The sequence below is a fragment of the Garra rufa genome, chromosome 2, assembly GCF_049309525.1.
Source record: "Garra rufa chromosome 2, GarRuf1.0, whole genome shotgun sequence".
In the NCBI taxonomy this organism is placed as follows: domain Eukaryota; kingdom Metazoa; phylum Chordata; class Actinopteri; order Cypriniformes; family Cyprinidae; genus Garra; species Garra rufa.
This window is the reverse complement of record NC_133362.1, coordinates 47,331,343-47,353,843: the sequence shown is the minus strand read 5'-3', so window position 1 is coordinate 47,353,843 and position 22,501 is coordinate 47,331,343. Positions and strand designations below refer to the sequence as shown.

Below are 22,501 nucleotides of genomic sequence, written 5' to 3'. Positions count from 1 at the left end.
ACAATGTCATTATAAATAGTATCTAAAACATCAGTGCATTTATCAAACAAAGTGAAGACAATGCATTTGTTTCCATGCATACTGGAACATAACTCATATCCAGTAAACTCTTCCCAGTCAAGTCGGAATCAAGCTTCATACGTACTTTAACTTTCTGGTCTCCTCATCAGTCTCTGTAAAAAAAGAAGTGAATATCATTTTAAATGCTATTCACAATAATTCATATATTGCACTTTAACTACACACCACAGAATTGAACCACCAGACTTGCCTCTTCCCATCCATGTGAGTATGTTCCAGAAATGTAAATTGTTTTAAAATGTAAATTCACATTGAACTTTGTTCCTGGTTCTTTGTTCCACAGGTGTTCCTTGTTAGCTCATTTGTCTGTGTATAAATAGCTCTCATGTTTCCATTGTCTTTGTCTAGCTCCGCTGTTGGTAAGTTTGCTCATGTTTAGTTCATGTTTCAAATCAAGTATCTTTGTTTGTTGTGTATTTTTTTTAAGTTCAGATTTGTTAATAAAAACCTGCATTTTGGTTCAATTCAGCTCACCTTCAGTGGACTTTGTTACAGTCAACACTAGGTGGTTTCTCCTAGGACTCTTGGGTTGAAGTTGTTTTAAGGATGACAAGATGCAGAGTTGATTTTTCTTTATTCCGAGGACAAATGCAAGAGATATTTTCAAATGTCATAAAGAGTATGGATCCATGTGCTGAAGGTGAACAAATTTTGTGACAAAAGCAATAAAGAATCAGTAATCAGTGGAAAGAAATGCTGTCAAGAGGGATGTTTGAGATGCTTGTTTCTGAATGGACAAGTTTGTGATTCTTGTGGTTCTTTATTGTTGAAACCATTATTCAGAAAGTGAAAGTAAAGTTTAGATGCATTTAGCTCAAACCGTGAAAATGGATTCATCTGTAGAAGAACTTTATTGTCCTGTTTGCTATGAAACCTTCAAGGCTCCTGTTATTTTATCATGTAGTCACAGTGTCTGTAAAGAGTGTCTTCAACAGTTCTGGAAAATCAAGACAACTCGGGAGTGTCCTGTCTGCAGGAGAAGATCCTCAAGAGATGATCCCCCATGTAACCTTGTGCTAAAAAACTTGTGTGAGTCGATCCCAAAGGAAAGATATCAGACTCACAGACATTTATCAGGGTCTGAGGAGGTCTGCAGTTTACATGGTGAGGAACTCAAACTCTTCTGTCTGGAGGACAAACAGCCTGCGTGTGTTGTGTGCTTTACTTCACAGAAACACACCAATCACACAGTCAGACCCACTAGTGAAGTTGTTTCATCATATAAGGTAAGACCGTATAATGAATTTGACTGTCTTTTTGTCTTTTATCTTTGTTTCTAAACTGGCTCACAACGCTTGAGTCATGTGAGAATACATACACCACACAAATACATTCTGCACAAAAGCCGCCAAACCTGTTTCAAATAGATTTCTCACATTTACTCGAGAAATAAACTTGCATTAAATATAGAAATCATAACATGTATTTAAACAATGTTTATTCACACTTTTTCTTTTGTACAATATTGTATTCTCACTTTGTTCATTTCTAGGATGAGCTCAGTACAGAACTCGAGTTCTTACAAAGCAAGTTAATTCTCAGAGAGAATGTAAAGAGAAGTGTGTGAAGACACTTCAACAAATCAAGGTGAGCAGTTTTGATCAACACTAGTAATTCCCAAACTGAGTGTCACAGAATCTCATTTCAATATTCAAAATTCACACATGTAGTGATCCATAAGCCATGATAAACAAGATAATCCATTTCTAAGTTTTTGACAACTACGTTAAGTTTTGACAACTACGCTAGGATGTACCATGCTATCCACATCATTTTATAGGTGAATGACTGGTGGATTTATTAACTGTTTTCTTGGATTCTTGACTGTACGGAAATGAAGAACGGTAACAGTAAAATAAATCTACAACAGTGAGCATTTTAATCTTTAATCTTGAGTGGGCATTCCAGTTAACAGTAATTCAAGCGTGCACATCCATAAAAAAGCACCGTCCAGCATCCTTAAGCTGCTTAAAGTAGTAGATTTAGCTGCTTACAACAGGCTAAAGCAGGAAAGTAACAAAAAGAGAGTCCTTTCTATCACGACAATTTGAAAATCATGAATCAAAATCAGAATCAGAATGAGCTTTATTGCCAGGTATGTTTACACATACTAGGAATTTGTTTTTGTGACAGAAGCTCCACAGTGCTACAGAATGACTGTGACAAGACGATACATATTATAAAAAGAACAATATACAAGTATACAAGACAGACAATGTGCAAAAATGGCAAAGACATTTGAATGGAAGTAAGTATGTGATTAAATAAATAACGTAAAAATGAATAAAGAGTGTATAGTGTTGTATGTTCCACGATCAAGTGTTCATGAGATGGATTGCCTGAGGAAAGAAACTGTTTCGGTGTCTGGTCGTTCTAGTGCTCAGTGCTCTGTAGCGCCGACCGGATGGTAACAGTTCAAAAAGCGAGTGTGCTGGATGTGAGGGGTCCAGAGTAATTTTGGCAGCCCTTTTTCGTACTCTGGATAAGTAGAGATCTTGAAGGGTAGGGAGGGTTGTACCAATGATTCGTTCAGCAGTCCGGACTATTCGACGTAGTCTTCTGAGATCAGAATTGGTAGCTGAGCTGAACCAGATGGTAATTGAAGTGCAGAGGACGGATTCAATAATGGCAGAGTAAAACTGTTTCAGCAGTTCCTGTGGCAGGTTGAGCTTCCTCAGCTGGTGGAGAAAGTACATCCTCTGCTGGGCCTTTTTCACAATGTAGTCTATGTGAATGTCCCACTTCAGGTCCTGTGAGATGGTATTGCCAAGGAATACCATCAATGAGGTGTGACTTGCAAGGATATGTGGCTTAAATTTATTTTAATTTAGCCTAAAACATACTGATTCTATCCACTAAAATAAGATAATACAAATAAAATGACAAAATCTGAATTCTTTAATTTTGCATAGCTCAGACAAAATCATGATTGGCTCTTGCAGAAAATTTTCTGCTGTGAGATGCCGATGCCGCATTTTGTGCCAGCCCTCTCTCCAAAACACTGTAACTTTAATTTCAACAACTTTAATTCTTTAAACATTTCGACGCTATTCTCTAAATAATTGAATCTCGTAATCTTAGCTCTAAAAAGCTGTTGTACTTTAGTCATCTGTCATCGATTGTAGCTGCGTTTCCATTTCACTTTAAATTGCGCAAATTGAAATTGTGAATTGAAAATACACCTAATGAAAATGCAAAAACTCCCATATATCGCAAAAATAAAAAAAGTTTTTATGCTTTCATGAGGTGGTTTTTCAGGTAATTCGAAAAGGAATATTTCGCAAAACAGCAATGGAAACATTTGTTTTCGCATTTACAGGTCAAATTTGATTAAATATAGCCAAAATCCCACAACAATCTATTGCAATGACATATCGAGAGAGGAAAAAAATAACATTGGTTAATGGAAACACCGTCATTTCGCAATCCTTTTTAATCAAAATTTATAAAATAGCGCTAAAGTTTTCAAATCTGTAATGGAAATGCTGCTTAAATTGCAAATTGAAAATACGCCTAATGGAAATGCGTCAATTGCACAAAAACTGGCATATATCGCAAAAAAGTTTTTACGCTCACATGAGGTGGTTTTCAGGCAATTTGAAAATGGAATACCTCGCAAAACTTTTTCCGCATTTACAGGTCATAATTGATTTTAATATATAGCCAAAATCCCACAAAAATTAATTTCCATCAAAATATGTTTCAGTCGCATAACATTGTCATTTCGCAAAACTTTTTAATCGACATTTATAAAATAACGCTAAACTTTTGCGCAAATCTGTAATGGAAACGCAGCTACTGACACCAAGTAGACTTTTGAAGCTGAAATAATGAGAGGATTAATAAGGCTCTCAGTCGGCAAAAGAGAGGTAAAGCCTAACATGGATGAAAAAATATATTGGCAAGGAGGATTGTACGCATTGCAGTTAGAGAGAAGGCTACTAACAGTAGGTAAGCCAAGAATTTTTTTCTTTTTGCAACTTATTTATTGAATTTTAATAATAGTTTGCTGTGCAATATGTGCTGATCGGGAGTAGTCGGGTCTGTGTCTTTGGGTCCAACTTTTGAATAATGGTTTGGGTCTGTGTCGGTTCTGTGTAGTACATTTTAAGACATTTTTTGGGTCTGGACTGGCTCAGGTTCCACTTTCAAATAGTCCGTTTCTGTGCAGCACATTTACGGGTCTCTTCAGGTTTGGGTACAAAGTTTTGGACCAGTGAAAACCTCTATTCCTTCCCCGAGAGCAACGCATTATTCAGTAAAAATAACAGCAATACAGATTTAAGTACTCCTACTCTGAGAGCAGCGCTAATGCTAATAGATATTTGAATGAGTTTTGCAGACATCGCGGTAGCATTGGAAAAGCATGTTTTACTCTGTTTATCCCATAAGCAGCCTTGGAAGCAGTTGAATGAAACTGCATTCGATTTGACATTTAGATAATTATTTATTATGTTTATCTTTCTCCACTAATTATCTCAGAAAATGTTAGATTTGTTGTGTTGTTGTTGTTGTTTTCTCATAAAATATCGTAAAAACATTTACTTTGCAATAAATTTCTTAAATGCCTCCCACCAAGTGTCAATAACGTTTCTGTCTGAAGTATTTCCTCCACACTGTCACGATCTGGGCTGTGGGGTTTCCCTCAGCCACCTGAGGTCGCTGTTCCCTGCACTGCACTTCCTAATTGTTATCACCTGTCTAGATGTCATTATCACTCACACCTGCTCACTATTAAGGACTATAAGAACATTGTGTTATGCATATAACTACTGTTCCCAGAAGGAGGGAAACGAGGTACAACACATTACTATGGGATATCGCGCTCCTGCGCCGTATGCTGAAGACACTTATAAACACGCCTGAAAGGCAATTGACACATAACGACCTGGGCGGGGCTGCCTGACCACAGCATATAAATGCGGTCGTATGTGTCATTACCTTTGTTCAGTCCAGCTCTTCACCGAGCCTCCGACTGTGCGGGGCCCAGGTGTGTTGTACCTCGTTTCCCTCCTTCTGGGAACAGTAGTTATATGCATAACACAACGTTCCCATTCAGTCGGTCCACTCGGTACAACACATTACTATGGGACATATAATCACGCCCCTTAAGTCGCCGAACCAAAGATAAGGGACCAGTACCGCCACATAACCCATGCTTCTCACGGGAGCGACGGGCCCTGGTCTGCAACCCCTGCCGTAAGCACGGACCGGGCCACCGTTGCCACAGTGACGTCCAGTCTGTAAAACCGAACAAACGTGTGCGGTGACGCCCAACTAGCTGCTGCACAGACGTCCTCTATAGACACTCCTCTGAATAACGCCCATGACGTAGCCACACCCCTTGTCGAGTGTGCACGCACCCCCGTAGGTAGGGGTAAACCTCTGCTTCTGTATGCAATAGAAATCGCCTCCACAATCCAATGTGAGAGGCGCTGCTTAGACAGCGGTCTCCCCCGAACCGGGTTGGCAAAACACACAAACAGCTGATCAGCAGAACGCACAGCCCGTGTCTGCTCCACATATGTACGTAGAGCCCGCACAGGGCATAACGCATGAAGTTTCCTGTCCTCCTCGGAATCAATAGAGATGTTTGACAGAGCGGGCAGCTCAAATGGGAGTGCATTAAATTTCCCTGACGAGACTTTAGGTGTATACGCCGCGTTTGGACGCAACACCACCCTAGATCCATCCAACGAAAACTGGATGCATGTGGGATGCACTGACAGCGCATGCAGATCCCCCACGCGTTTCGCTGATGCTAGCGCCAGCAGCAGAGCCGTCTTATACGATAGCATCCTCAGATCTAGGGAATCTAGCGGCTCAAAAGGAGGTTCACACATGGCCTCCAGAACGAGAACCAAATCCCAAGAAGGTACCATTGACTTTGCAACGGGCCTCAGACGTCGTGCCCCTTTAAGAAATCGAACGGCCAGCGGATGCGCACTTGGCACTGCACCATTTATGCCCTCATGACAGGCTGATATGGCCGCTAGATATACTTTCAGCGTGGAGTGTGCGCGGCCCCCTTCAAACAACTCCTGCAGAAAAGTCAAAATCTCAGCAATCGGGCACTGATACGGTGATAGGAATTTACGGCCACACCATTCTTCAAAAATGCGCCACTTCAGCGCGTAAAGCCCTCTTGTCGATGGCGCCCTAGCGCTCTGGATCGTGGCCACCACATTGATAGGAAGTCCCGCTGCCATCAGCCTCTCCCTCTCAGCGGGTAAGCCCACAGAGCCCAAAGCCTTGGCTGAGGATGCAGAATCTGTCCCCCTGCTTGCAACAACATGTTGTTCCGCAGGGGGAGGCACCACGGAGTACCCGACAGCAACGTCATGATCCCCGCGTACCACGTCTTTGCTGGCCAGCAAGGTGCGACCAGAATTAGAGACAGACCCTCCTGACGCACCCGATCTAGAGTGGGCTGTATCAGATCCACCGGTGGGAATGCATACAGCAGGGTCCTGGGCCATACATGTGACAGGGCGTCTACACCCAGCGGCGCACTCCTGTCTGTGATCGAGAAAAACAGCGGGCAGTGCGTGTTTTCTGCTGACGCAAACAAATCCACTGCAGCTTTGCCGAACCGTTCCCAGATCTGTGTTACTATACGTGGGTGCAAGCGCCATTCCCTGGCTTGTGGACCGCCCCTGGACAGCATGTCCGCCCCAGCATTCAGATGGCCTGGGACATGCACTGCCCTGAGCGATGCTAAATATTCGCTGCTCCATATCAGAAGCTTTCGTGCGAGTTGCAACAGGGGAAGAGAGTGGGTACCTCCTTGCCTGTTTATATACGACACTACAGTCGTGTTGTCGGTCCTGATTAGCACATGTCTGCCTCGTAAGCGCTGGGAAAAATGTTCTAGTGCCAGATAAACCGCTTGCAGCTCCAAATAATTTATATGGCGCTGCCTCAGATCCTCTGACCACACCCCTCTCGCCGGGCTCCCCTGGCAGAGGGCTCCCCATCCCTGTAGTGACGCATCTGTCGACACCACTATAAGTGACGTAATCCTGCCTAGGGGAATCCCCTTCGACAACAAGGTGGGGTTTCTCCAGGGAGCAAGAGCCTGAAGGCACGTTGGCGTAATTTTCACCTGTTTGTTCAGATGCCATACGGCATTCAGATTCGTGCTCAGTGCCCATCTCTGGAACGCACGCATGAAGAGGAGTCCCAGCCGGATGACTGCTATCATCGAGGCCATGAGCCCCAGCAGTCTCAACACTAGACGGAAACGGATCCGCTTGCCCAACTGGAAGTGGGCCAGACAGCTGCGAAAATCCTCCGCCCTTCATACCGACAGCATAGCTGTGTTCTGTACGGAATCTATCTCTAAACCGAGATATGAAATCTGCTGACTCGGAACCAAGGAGCTCTTTTTTAGATTTATTAGAAAACCCAGAGCCCGTAAATGAGAGACAAGTATTTGTGTCTGCAATACTGCTTGCTCTCTGCTGTCTGCGGCCAGGAGTAGATCGTCCAAATAGGCGAACACTCTCATGCCCTGACGTCGTAACGGCGCCAGCACCGCCTCCACACACTTCGTAAAGACCCGTGGAGCCAGGGATAATCCGAAGGGCAGGACTTGAAACTCGTATGCCGTCCCCTCGAAGGAAAACCTCAGAAACTTTCTGTGTCCTGGGTGGATCGTGACGTGGAAATACGCATCGGTCAAATCCACCGATACCAACCAATCTTGGGGACGCAGAGAGCACAGAAGCTGGCGCACTGTGAGCATCTTGAATTTGAAGCATCTGAGGTGTTCGTTCAACCTGCGTAGATCCAGTATAGGTCGAACGCCCCCGCCTTTCTTCGGGAGGAGGAAGTAACGGCTGTAAAACCCCTTTTCCCTGTTCTCCCGTGGAACAACTCGAATTGCTCCTTTTCCCAGGAGAGTATGGATTTCCTCCCTTAGGACTGGGGAACCCCTTTCTGACACTGAAGTTGCGATTACTCCGCCGAAACAGGGGGGGCGCGCAAGGAACTGCAGCCTGTAACCCCACTGAATCAAGCGAAGAACCCATGGTGTTGGTGCGCATGCGCGCCACTGTTCGAGGCAGACAGCGAGGATCCCCGTCATTACTCGGGGAATCCCGGCATTCATTCGTTCTTGATGTTGGATATGACAAACCACAGCATCTTCCCTTTCTGTCGGCACATGGGCCGATTGCGAGGTTAGTGTTTCTAACACATTTTGATTTTGCTGACCAATCAACACATGAGGCATTGTATGCTGAACACAAAATCTCTTTATTGAAAACTAACTTAAAGTTGGACCCGCTCTCTTGCAGGTGTTTCTCTGTGAAGAGAGAAGAACGTGGCTGCCTCCGTGCCCACATTCTTCCCTCCTCTGCAGGCTAGGGACCGGACTGGCCTTTCTTCCTCGTGGAGGAATGTCCCGCTTTCGCCGGGGGCGGATCTCTCCTCCTCGGCTCCGCCTGCTGTCTAGGCTGCGTGCGCGTCCGCCCTGACTCCCAAGCGCTGGGCCTTGATGCTGTCGCTGCCGCCGGCCTCTTGGCTGGTGGGGGCCGTGAACACACCCTAGATCCCGGGTGAGAAGCCGACTGTGCCGGTCTGTCGAACCTCCTTGGCATCGAACCTTTTAATCACTCTGCTTGTTTTTTAGAGTCCTCGAACCTTGCCTGAAATGCACCGAGGCCCTCTCCAAAGAGCCCAGACGGGGAGATCGGCGCGCTGAGAAACGCATTCCGGTCCCTCTCTGGCAGGTTCGCCAAGGTTAGCCAAAGACACCAGCGTACTACGGGTTGCACGCAGAATGTAATCGGCCGTGGAACACACTTCTCCCATAAGCGCGTCGCACGGTCTCCCCGCTGACATCGCATCACTCAGCTCTCCCAGGCAGATGGCTTGATATGTCTGTAGTAAAGACATAGAGCTTAGCGCTCTAGCCGCGCAGGCTTGATCGCCGTAGATCCTGCCCAGCTGTTTAAAGGAGAACCTGCAAGGGGCCGTCGGGAGCGTGGGGGTACCCGCGATGCCGCTGTTCTGCGTGGGCGCCAGGTATGTGGCCAGAGAATGCTCCATCCGAGGAGCTGACAACAGCCCCGCTTCTCCCGCCCCCTCGAGGTCTGTGAACCTGCCTGCGCCCGGCTCTGGAGGAGGAGATGACATGGGTTTTGGCCATGAAGATGTGAGCTCCGCTACACAATCTGGATAAAGCGGCAGGCGGGTCCTCACCACTGTCTGCACAGGAGAAAGGTAAAACCCCCCAAAGCGCGAGCTCTTCTGTGCCGGAGGCGGGGCCGGCCAATCCACAGACAATTTATCAGCCGCTCTTCGGTAGAGACTCATGAAGGGATCTTCACCGGGTTCGCTACCCCCCGCCACCTCGGAGAGCGAGGGGGAAGCTGTTATTTGTCCTGCCTGAAAAGCGTCGTCAGAAAACTCTTCGCCCGCTTCCAGCGAGACAGAGTCATCATCCCGACCGCCAAATTCCCGATCGAACTCGTGAGCCATCAGCGGGATACCTCCGATCTCCTCGGCCTCCACACGATCGCCCCAGTCCCCAACGGCCTCCCCGAAGACGGCCAGCGCCGCCTCTGGATCAGCGTCCGAGGATAGAAGCGGACCGTGACTGGCCACTGTCCCTCCAAGTACACTCTCCACCAACGCCACACGCCGATTAAGCATGGAACGCCGGAGCCGTCGGCAGTGTGCACATGCCCCGGGGTTGGAGAGAGCCATCCTGGCGTGGACAATCCCCAGACATACCGGGCAGTGCTCGTGGGTATCCTTTCCGGACAGTGAGTACCCACATTTCATGGGACAGGTGTGGGAATCTTTACTATGTTGTGACATACTACTCGAAAAAGGGTTATCTAACCCGTGTTAGCCGTAGCTAAACGCGAGTTTACTAACTCTCTTCTTCGTTTGTCTGTTGCTTAGCTTCAACAAGGATCACCACAGTGGGTTTCTTCTTGTGAATGTGGCGTGATGTGTCCTAGCAGCACGGTGAAGAGCTGAAGAACAAAGGTAATGACACATACGACCGCATTTATATGCTGTGGGCAGGCAGCCCCGCCCACGTCGTTATGTGTTAATTGCCTTTCAGGCGTGTTTATAAGTGTCTTCAGCATACGGCGCAGGAGCGCGATATCCCATAGTAATGTGTTGTACCGAGTGGACAGACTGAATGGGAACTCTCATTTCCCACTCATCATCCTGTCTGCATTATCTTTAGTTTTGTCGTGTATTCTGTGTTTCTGAATCCCTGGCCTTTGATCGTGTTCTTGGTTTTGTTTATTTAGTGTTTCAGTATATGTCGTGTTGTGCCGTGTTTTTTTGTTTGTTTATTTTGTTTTTTTTGTTCATTAAAATTACTTACCTGCATCTGGACCCAGACCACCTCCTTCTTTCACGTGACACACACATCCAAATTTCCTGGGCCCCGCTTCTGTTTCATTGGTTGAATCTGTAAACCAATCATTTTTCTTTCTGCCCTTTAAAACAGTTTTGAGTAAGTAAAACTCCCATCTACGTGAGGCCAGAGCTTATTTAACTGCATATGACAGCTCAGTATAAACCACAATCGTTGGTGATTGTTTTGGCTGTAAAATCCTGAGTGGAGCTGTAATATTTAGTTATAAAGACTCACAACTCTAACTCATTAACGTGTATGTAACATTGTGACTTTTCAAGACATTTTAGAATGGTAGTAGAGTCATCAACAAAAGGTAGTACAGAACTAATATTAACATTTAATTGCAACACATTTACCAAGGCTTGAGATTGAAAAGTCTGAGAAACCTTCTCTGTGTGAAGATAACTGAAGTGAATGTGATTTGATTTCAGTCTCAAACTAAGCACACAGAGCAGCAGATTAAACGGGAGTTTGAGAAGCTTCATCAGTTTCTCAGAGATGAGGAAGAAGCTACAATCACTGTACTGAGGGAGGAAGAGAAGCAGAAGCAGCAGATGATGGAGGAGAAACTGGAGGAGATGAACAGACACATCTCAGATCTTTCACACACAATCAAAGACACAGAGGAGATGATGAAAGCTAATGACATCTGCTTTCTAAAGGTCTGATTTTAGATGATTGATTGATTGATTGATGATTGAGTTCATGATGATAAATTGTGTGTTTGTTCTGCAGGAGTTTCCAGTCTTGATGGAAAGGTGAGTGGTCTGCTGGTGTTTTTGGTCTCTGCTTCTGACCCAAAGCCTCTGCATTTCTGACTACCGAATGTTCTTCCAGAGTTCAGATCTCACAGCCAGATCCACAGACGCCTTCTGGAGTTTTGATCCATGTGCCACGTTACTTGGGAAACCTGCCATTCAGAGTCTGGAAGAAGATGCAGGACATTGTCCATAACAGTAAGTTTAGTCAATCTTTCAATAAAAATGGAGGAATATTTACAGATTTTAGCATTGTATGCAAATAAAACTGAGTAGGGTACAACAGAGTTTACAGTTCTTCTCAAGCATTCCTGTATCTCAAATAGTAAAGCATAGCGGAAAAAAAGACCAAAGTCATGGGTTCGACTCCCAGAAAATGAATGAACTGATAAAATTTAATCTTCAATGCAATGTATGTTGCTGTGAATAAAAACATCTACTGAATTGTAAATGGAATAATATGTCAGTTGTTCATGAGTCCCTTGTTTGTCCTGAACAGGTAAACTGCCCGCTGTTCTTCAGAAATAATCATTTAGGTCCCACATTTTTTTTTTTTGGTTTTTCAGCATTTTAATTCCAAAAAACAAAACTTTTGGGACCTGAATATTTTTTTTAAGAACAACAGGCAGTTTAACTGTTCAGGACAAACAAGGGACTCATGAACAACTATCACTAAATAAAAAAAACACAGGTGTGGATCATTCAGGTAACAAAACAGTATTAAGAATCAAGCATATGTAAACTTCTGAATGGGGTCATTTTTTATAAATTCAACTATTATTTTCTACTATATGTAATCATCTTTTATGTGAAATATCTTTTTCAGGTCAGTACTAATTAAAAAATAACAGCATTTTGTAAAATCCCTCTTATTTTGCGAAATTTGCAAAATTTGTAAACTTTTGACTCAACTGTGTTTAAAAGCATTTGAAATTTGAATCTTCATTTAACAGCACAAATTAAAGATTTAAAAGTACATGGTGACACCAAACTTTGCATCTTTAGTAATTTCTAACAAAGTTCTAAATAAGTTCTTACAAATGGAACCAAAGGGTATACTAGTTCTGTGAAAGAGTAGGAAGAGTGTGTAAAGAGAACACCCACGGTTTGCTGGTGAGTAAGAGAGCAAAAATATTATGGCAACAGACCCGAAATAAATTTATGAACAATTATACAACTCCTAATAATGAGTTCCATGTGAAAGACTTCATCCAAAAAGTAAATACAGTAGGCAGTATACAGTGTATACTATACAGTATTTATTAAGCAGTCAGTTAAGTTCCATTGTGAAAATGTTCATGCATACAATAGAAATATATAAGCACTAGTTAAAAGTAGCGTTTAAAACAATCAACAAGATAGTCATAACCGTTTTTTTTTTTTTTGAATGATAAGAGTTAATATAAATGTATTTTAATAAATATGACAACATTTATAACTACATTTTTGGTAACACTTTATTTTAAGGGTCCAGAATAATGCATTAGTTAAGCATTAATTAACGGTTAATTTGTTCACAGTTAAGCATTAGTTGAGCACAAACACACTAGTAATTAATGATTAATTTAACATTTCAAGGTTCCCAAATGATGTATTAGTTAATTATTAATAAACTAGTAAATCACGATTAACTTGTTCACAATTATGCATCAGATAAGCATGAACACATACATAAATAATGATTAATTGAAAATATAGTAAGGGCATATTAACCATTATTTACAAATTATTAAACGTTTAAAAACACATAAATAAGCAAAAATAAATAACAAAAATAAGCTAGTAAAAAATAAATAATTAAATGTACAGTAAATATATGTTATATCCACATTAATTATGGCACTTAAGTGATATTTAAGTTTATTCACCAGAATAAGCCAATAATTATGGCTAACCTGCCATTAATACAGTACTAATAAAGCCGATTTGACCCCCTATTCTGAAGTGAAAGTTATATCCACATTAATTATGGCACTTATTGAGTGATATTCAAGTTTATTTACCAGAATAAGCCAATAATTAAGACTAACCTGCCATTAATACTGTACTAATAAAGTCGATTTGACCCCCTATTCTGAAGTGAAAGTTATATTCACATTAATTATGGCACTTATTGAGTGATAATCAAGTTTATTTACCAGAATGAGCCAATAATAATACTGACGTATTTACAGCATCTACACGTACAAATACATATGCATTTTTAGCATTTTAACGTACAATACATACGTTTTGACATCACCTAAAAACAAATCCTTATGAATACTGAAATTGCGGCATTAATTTCATTATTATTGTTGTTATTAATTGTCATACCAATTGCCTTATGTTTTCATTTGCATTATAAAATAGTTGAATCGTTTACTTTATATTAAATTATAACATTTCATACTGTTCTGTGTGATTTCTGCTGCCAGCTCGTTTCCAAGAATAGGTCTACATAATATTAAGCAAGCCTACACTTTAAACTCAAATACATTTCTGCAATCGTTTAAGCATTCATGTAATATTAACTTCGTTTGCCTGCGACTAACAACAGAACCATAAAATACACTGAACACGCATCATAATTACAAAGTGAAAAGATTTTATTTTTGCGCTAATTCAGATCTTCAGAATCCATACGACTGCGAGGAACAGACCCAAATTAAAACCTTTATACGGCGATCTTCATCTCCATCCCGAGCAGCGAGTCCAGCAGCAACAGCAATAAACCCCCGCTGAAGTGATTTTTTTCAAATTCAAATATTGCCGCATTAAGAAACAACAGGTTTTACGGCAGGAAAATCGAACACTCATTGGTTCTCGCCTGCCTTCGTCACAGATTACGACATGACGTGTTTCTGGTGAGATGAATGATGCGCGGGCGCAATCACGGAGTGGATCAGGACACTAATATGGATATTATTTTCAGCGATTATCAATTTAAAATATGGCCAGCACCTCAAACAAACCTACTGCATTCTGCCAGAGAGGACTGTCTGCGGCTGCAAATGCATCGTCATTTGGATTACTTTTTGGTACGGCTGTTGATATTTTTGCAATAAATTGATGATTGTGATTGCACTTTTAAGTCTGTCATGTTTTGTTTTCTTTATTACTGTACTGAGAGAGTTATGGTTAACGTTAGATTTAGAGGTAGGAGTGGGATTATAAAAAATATGTTTATTGCAAATTCTTACTGAAATGGCAATTTCTCTGCATATTTTGGTCAGTTACGTTTTATATGCTTTTATATTCGCTATAAAATGGGTAGGTTTAGGTTTGGGGGTAGGTTAAGAAGGCTAAAAATCAAAATCGCTTATTAATAAAATTATAAAATTGCAATTGCTATAAAATCGGTTTCGTTTTGGGGGTACGTTAAGGGGGCTAGAAAAAATCTAAATCTAAACGAAACGTATAAATACCCATAAACAATGAGATCAGACTGAATTATTGGCTTATTCTGGTAAATAAACTTGAATATCACTCAATAAGTGCCATAATAATTGTGGATATAACTTTCACTTCAGAATAGGGGGTCAAATCGGCTTTATTAGTACTGTATTAATGGCAGGTTAGCCTTAATTATTGGCTTATTCTGGTAAATAAACTTGAATATCACTCAATAATTGCCATAATTAATGTGAATATAACTTTCACTTCAGAATAGGGGGTCAAATCTGTTTTATTAGTACTATATTAATGGCAGTTTAGCCATAATTATTGGCTCATTCTGGTGAATAAACTTGAATATCACTCAATAAGTGCCATAATTAATGTGGATATAACTTTCACTTCAGAATAGGGGGTCAAATTGGCTTTATTAGTACTGTATTAATCAGGGATGTGATTTTTCCGGATTAATCCGGAATTCCGGATTTTTCGACCTGAAAATGTGACCTATGTCACGTCCCTGCAAACATGCCCCTGCGGGGCCCATGCTGGCTTTTTGCGGGCACAGTGGGCTAGTGCCAGCCCACACCAAACCTAAACAGGCCCAGTGCGGGCTTGCCCAGGCGAGGCCCACAGCTTTGGGCTCACCGCGGGCTATCTGTGAGCAGCCCACACTAGCGGGCTGCCCACATTAAGCCCATGATGACCCATTGTGGGCCAGCCCGTTCGGGCCCATTCAGCTTTTGTACCTTTGGGCCCATGCAGGTTTTGTTTAGGTAGCCCACTTTCATTAAGTTTTGGCTGATTTTAAAATTGAATGTGAAATTCAATAAAACCTTCCATAATAACTCTGCTTAGAAGGAATAAAAAGAAAAAAAATTGTTATTTGCATTGGATTGTGTCTACAGGACAACGCATGATCCTTTCAATTTATTTTAGAAGGTCAAAATGTAAAGTTATTGATGGTACAGAGATATGAAGAAGTTATAACTAGTTTTTATGATATCCATCACTCAGAGTTAGTTTAGAAACTTCTCTCTTCTTTTTGTCTGTTTTTTATACAATTTCCCATAGACGTATAGGCCTAATGCCATTTATATCATTCTAATATAGCTAAACATTTTCAACAATAAAAATTGCATTAAACTGAAAGAAAAGACAAGTTCACATGACTAATAACACCTCAGTCAAGTCAAATAAATGTTTATCCGTTATAGTTGTTTTTCACACCATTGTCTACAGCACTCAAAACAACAGCGGAGATTATAAATTTAACTTTAGGCTATACATTCATTTTTAAAATATTTACAAGGAAAATTCATAACACATTAAAATAAAATAAAATAAAATCACACTTCAAAGTCAAAAGGCGATATATACTGTATTTATGTAGTTTATCATGTTGCCAATATAAAATAAGCATTTGGGTGCGCGGGTGAAAATACTGGATTTCGGGAATACGTGCTGCGAGAGCTTCGGCGCGCACGGCCGCACGCACGGCGAGCCTGCGCAGTGACGTTCTTTTTCAACTGTCACTCTGTCAATCATGTCAGATAATGCGACCGTCTGCCTCAGGTAAGTGAAAATAATTAAAACACTTATATAGTAGTAATTTTCCCCCACCTTGCTAACGATTGTTTTGTATTAGTAGTCCAAGAAGTTGTTGTTGTATTTTTTATTATGTTGTCTCCATGTTTCGTGCCGCAAATACACGGCTGGCCTGTTAACTAAGTGTCCTCTTCTATAGCCCGCAAGCTAGCGCATTTGGCACGGTTTTTGTAAAGCTGTGTTGGCAGAATTGATAATACATATTAAGCGAAAGATACTTATATTGAACGTTAAGCATGAACTCATAACCTCCCCGTCCCTTTACAATTAACTGTACAATGAAATGTTTCATAAACAACGTAATGAACCTTGCGCGCCATTTTGTGCTAACGTTAGCTGACGAGTCACCGACTATTTAAAATGTACATTTTTGTTATGCACTGTTATTTGTTTTCTCATTGTCCGGTCTATAAATGTTTTTATTTTATTTTTTTATTTAGATAATGGATGTCGAGGAACAAATTTTAGTTAATCTAACAATTTTGAACAGGGTGCTTGCAACTGTCTTCAGATACTACTACAACTAGATTGCTTACACTGCTTGAAGAAAAAGCCCCTACAATCCTGAGAGAACACGAAGAGACAAAGACACTGTCTATTTCCTCAAGAAAGTTTCTTGTTAAGGTTGCTGTCAGTGACCTTGTTGAGAATCATGGATTGTGAGTATATGTGGTTGTTTATAAGATGTAAGGTGTATTTGTTTGCAAATTAAATTACATTGTAACGTTATTTAAATAAATTAAACGTACTAAAACAGTTATACATAGTAAATAAGGTTAATTTAATAAATAACTTTAACAGTATAACTTTAACAGTCTAAAGTACCAGTGTTTTATATATATATATATGTATATATGTATGTTATATTTTTGTGTTTGATAATGTTTGTGTTAGAGCCATTTTTGCAACATTTTTTATTGAACTTTTTTTTCAGCTATCCATCTGGTACAGAAAAGCTGGCACTAGCAAAGGAGATTGTGTCATTGTTCCCCTTGTTAAGGATTCACGTGTTTGGTGAAAATGAGGGACACGTAAGGATGTTTTTACATTATAAAATGAATTACTTAGCAATGTGAATGTAAACTGCTCAAGTATATTTGAATCCAGCTTAATTCTATTTTTGCATTACCCATGTCAGGAGCATTTTTTTTGATGGGCCATCAAACAGTGGCTTCATAGAAATGAGACCGTGGAACATCAGACGGAAGCTTCAACCGAACCAGCAAATGTACAGTTTGAAACGTCGCCATTGTACACTGCAACCTTCTTTGCCAAGTCCAGAAGAAACAGTGCCAAGTGAGTGGTTGACCCTGATAAAGAGGATGCGACCGTCACCAGAGAATTCATCATCAATAAAGACTGCAATTGACCAAACCTTCAGTTACCAAAGGAGATGGATAGCGACAAAATCCCCAACGTTTGCTGAAATCTTCAAGGAATATCCCAGATTTCTTGACATGCCTGCCTTGGTAATATACATGTTCAACTAAAAGAGAACTTTACACAAACTTGTAATTCATGATTGTAATATTGATATTTATTTGTTTCTGTTTTTTTTTGCATTGAAGATGGAATTGAATTTTCCAAGCTCACAGATGGGAAAGAAGACATGTTTATCCGGAAATTGGAAGGGACCATAATTCCAAAGCTCAAGGAAATAGCATCCTTGGAGAAGAAAAAGGACATCAGACACTTGCTGGAGGAAGCCAACAATCAGCAAGATGGTATGATTTTCTGCCTCAATGTCTGTTGCATGTGCACACATTTCTAAACCTAGTTTAAATTAGAAAACTTAATGTAAATTTTAATGTTCAATTCATGATAAAATAAATTTTGCATGTGATCTGCATCTTCACTTCATCAAGATGAGCTGTGCTACACTATGTTGAAGATCCTCATTCATCTTCTTCCACCCACAGCATCTGGGAGAAGTGTTGCTGGCAGTAAATGCTGTATGAACTCTGCAGTCTCGGACCTGTTGGAGCAAGCGGCGGTATGCTTTTTTTTTTTTTTTTACTGTGTTAGCTTGTGATAAACAACATTGCCTCTCATACAGCAACATTTTCTGATGCTTTTCTTTGTTTGATTTCTGTAGGCTGGTACCAATGTGACGACCTTGCTCAGTGAATCCATGAAAGGGTCCCTGAAGTCAGCCCAGTCGCAGTTGGTTTCCATCGGTTCTCTAGGACATGGAGCCCAGTACGTAATTGTGGCAAAGAATGATTCTTTTGCCCTTGCACTTGATCTTAAATGCCTGACCTGTGCTGTAGACAGACTTTTAAATTCTTCCGGCTGTGCAATCTTCAGTATTCAAGCCAACTTTACTCTGATTTTTCCTTTTTGAGTATATATATGATTATTGTGATGGTGTTCATTATTCTAAACATCCTATTCACCGAAACCATCCCAATGCATTACAAATTCAGTTATACTTTGATGATTTGGAAACAACAAATCCTCTTGGATCAAAAACTAAGATTCATAAAATGGGGCCCGTTTACTTTGCGTTACGAAATGTGCCTTCAGAGTACAATTCTGTACTTTCCAATATTCATTTTTGTGATATGTTCATTTTTTTATGTATGTTTTTTCGATTTAGTTATTTCATATACAGTACATTTGATTAGTTAATGATTACTAACCATTTACAAAACATGACTGCGTTTCATAAATGTTTAATAAATTGGTTCATTTTTGTGTATGTTTTGCTCACATCAGGTGCACAGTGGTTAAAGACTCCATGTGTTTCAGAGAAGACAGCTGTCTATACCCTGCAGTACACACTCTACACTAACTACACACTACAGTGTTCAACGCCTGTTATAGATGATGTCTAAACGCATGAATAAATCATTTACAACACTTTCTGCATCCCCTAATCTAAAGTGTTAACTGTTCATCACTTGTAAATGTGTTACACATCATTCATGGGTACGATTCGTTGATCTTATGCCTTATTGATTCTTGAAGTGGTAATCTACGAATGATGTGTAACATATTTACAAGTGATGAATAGTTTACACTAGATTAGGGGATGCAGAAAGTGTTGAAAATGCTTTATACATGCTTTACACATCATTGTGTTGATAACTGTAACTTACCTGTTACAAATTATATGTTAGTGTATTTAAGGCATTTACAACACTTTCTGCTCCCTCTAATTGCTACATACATACAAAAAAATAACAATTTATTAAATATTTATGAAACGCATATGCTTTGATTAGCTAATCATTAATCAAATGTAAACGACTTAACCTGAATCTACAAAACATACATACAATAATTAACATATCACTTTTTAATCATTTATGAACGCATAGTCATGTTTCATAAATAATTAGTTAATCATTTACTAATCACTAGTAAATGACTTGCAATGGAATTTACAAAGCATACGAAAATATTAGTATATCACTTGCTAATCATTTATGAATGTTTTGTAAATGATTAGTTCATCATTAACTAACCACTTACATGACTTGCAACTGAACGTTATTATAAAGTGTTACCAGTATTTTTATTTTTGTTTATTTATTATTTTATATTTGTATAGAGAATTTCTAGTCCCTTTCAGAGTGTTAAATTATCTTTATTAACCTGTATTAACCTGAATTGAATGTTTTATATTTTGTAATTAATAAATACATTGATTTGAATTATTTTATATATGTATAGAACATTTTTAGTGCCTTTCAGCGTGTTAAATTATCTTTATTGACCTGAATTGAATGTTTTATATTTTGTAATTAATAAATACATTGATTTGAAATCCCTTTGACTACTGTACATTTTTTGACAATTCAGACATTAGTTATGTGGTGACTGCATCCATTTCAGATGTATAGAATAAGTTAAAGTAGCTGAAAAGTAGTGAAACAGATTTATTGTTGTAGATTAACAGTGCGGGCCCTGTGTGGGCTTAGTGAGGGCTTCCTGGGGGCTTAATGAGGGCTGACCGTGCAGGGCCAGCGCTAAGGGGCCAACGTTTTGCCAATGAGCAAATTCTCATGGGCCCTGCGCTGGCAGCCCGCTGTGGGCCCTTAGGCTAGCCCTAAGTGGGCCTGTAAAGGGCCAGTGCTGGCTTGTTTGCAGGGGTATTTGCGACCGTTCGCAAATGGCGGATGGCGAAGTATTCCGGACCGCAAGATGCGTCCATGCCGACCGTGAAAGCTTTTGACATAATAAAAAAAAATGCCAAACGCTATTTCTAATAAATACATTTATATCAAGCACACTACGGTCAGCGTTTGGGTGCAATCTGTGCAGTGAGGAGAGCAGAGATCGGCAGATGTAGCTTTCAGTGAGTGAAAAACGTTGATGGAAAATGCATTATTTTGGGGTTACGTCGCAAAATATTGTAAATATAATTTTTATACTGTATTTTCATACATATTTATATTTTAAACCACGACGGTGAGACAATGGATATCACACAAGCAACGTGAAAACTGCATATATTAAAGTGAAAGTAAAAACAGCGCTTTCAGCATCTAATGTGCACATTCTCTAAGAGACAATGATTGACGATTATACTTCATATGCTGATATTAATTTACTTCCCTAATATTTCTCTTCTGCAAAATAAAAAGAAACGTATTTTGTGTAGGCTAAGGGTTTTTGAAATTCGGTTCTTGAAATAAAGCTCTTCATTTTTATTGATGACTGTAGTGTTATTAGGGGTTAAGAAAGTCTTAATTATTTGAGGTGGTCTTAAATGTGGGGATTGAAAGGCAAGAATTACGATGGAACTTTATAAGGTTATCCATTGAATAAATATGAGCGCTGCGCGTTTCAAAGTCAGCTGCGGCGCTGCTTTGTGTATCATTCTGATAGCGCCTCCTGCTGGAAGACAATAATCTGACATTTTTAATCAGCTCGTACGTCTACTGTTGTCAAAAAGACCAATGTAAACAAATCAGTCAATGGTTTTAAGCACCAAACACGTAGAGTTGTAAATGTTATCTGATGGATCGACAAGATCATGTGTTATACAAATTTAAACAATTAAGGAAATAAAATATATGTTAATTAATATAATACTTGATTGACAATAATTGTTTAAATTAATATAAGAATTGAAGGACTCTTGAAGGCTGAAATGTGAATTTATAATTTAAGAAATCTTTTTTGTTTTGTGAAATCTGCATCTCAATTGTAAATCATGCTTTTTCAGTCATTTTAATTATTTATTCATTTATTAATTAAATTTTGTTCAGGTCTTTAAAAAAGTATTTAAATGTGTAGAATTTAAGATAAAATATGCTGCAGATACCCTGGTCTCGCAAAAAAAAAAAAAAAAATTGTCCGGACCTCGGCTGGTGCGCAGGGTTCATTACCGGACCTCGAGCCGTTTTAGTTGAAGACCCCTGGATTAGATGATCGATTTTGAGTGATTTTCCACTATGGCAGGATGTTTAAGCTGCATTAACATTAATTTACTTGTATTTGTTAGCTATTAGGGATTATCTAGGGGTTGTCTTAGTATATTTCCTGCTTTTTGTCCTTAGCCAATCACATGCCTGATTAATGGCAGGTTAGCCTTAATTATTGGCTCATTCTGGTGAATAAACTTGAATATCACTCAATAATTGCCATAATTAATTGTGGATATAACTTTAACATTAGAACTGTAGAACCTGATGCATCAAATAGTCCTTATTACACTATTTTAGCCATATATAATTGCAAACCTGCAGTAATTAAACATAATTATTAGTTTATTATTCGGTTAATTAATAGATGGTAAATCACAGAATATATTTACATCACTACAAAAATATTAAAATAATAATGGCTTATTAATTTGTAATAATGGCTAACATGTATTTACTGTACATTCAGTTGTTTATTAATTACTAGCTTATTTTTGTTATTTATTTTTGCTTATTTATGTGTTTTAAACGTTTAATAATTCGTAAATAGTGGCTAATAAGCCCTTACTATATTTCAGTTAATCATTATTTATTATGTGTTCATGCTTATCTGATGCATAATTGTGAACAATTTAATCGTGATTTACTAGTTTATTAATACTTAACTAATACATCATTTGGAACCTTAAACTGTTAAATTAGTCATTAATTACTAGTGTGTTGTGCTTAACTAATGCTTAACTGTGAACAAATTAACCGTTAATTAATGCTTAACTAATGCATTATTCTGGACCCTTAAAATAAAGTGTTACCAAAAATGTAGTTATAATGTTGTCATATTTATTAAAATACATTATATTAACTCTTATCATTCAAAAAAAAAAAAACGGTTATGACTATCTGTTGATTGTTTT

The 22,501-nt window shown here is 39.5% G+C and overlaps 1 pseudogene; it reads left to right on the top strand.

Moving 5' to 3' along the window:
- Nucleotides 1-908: 908 nt before the first annotated feature.
- LOC141325546 (nuclear factor 7, ovary-like) overlaps nucleotides 909-22,501 on the top strand; it is a 22,644-nt pseudogene continuing 1,051 nt past the window's right edge.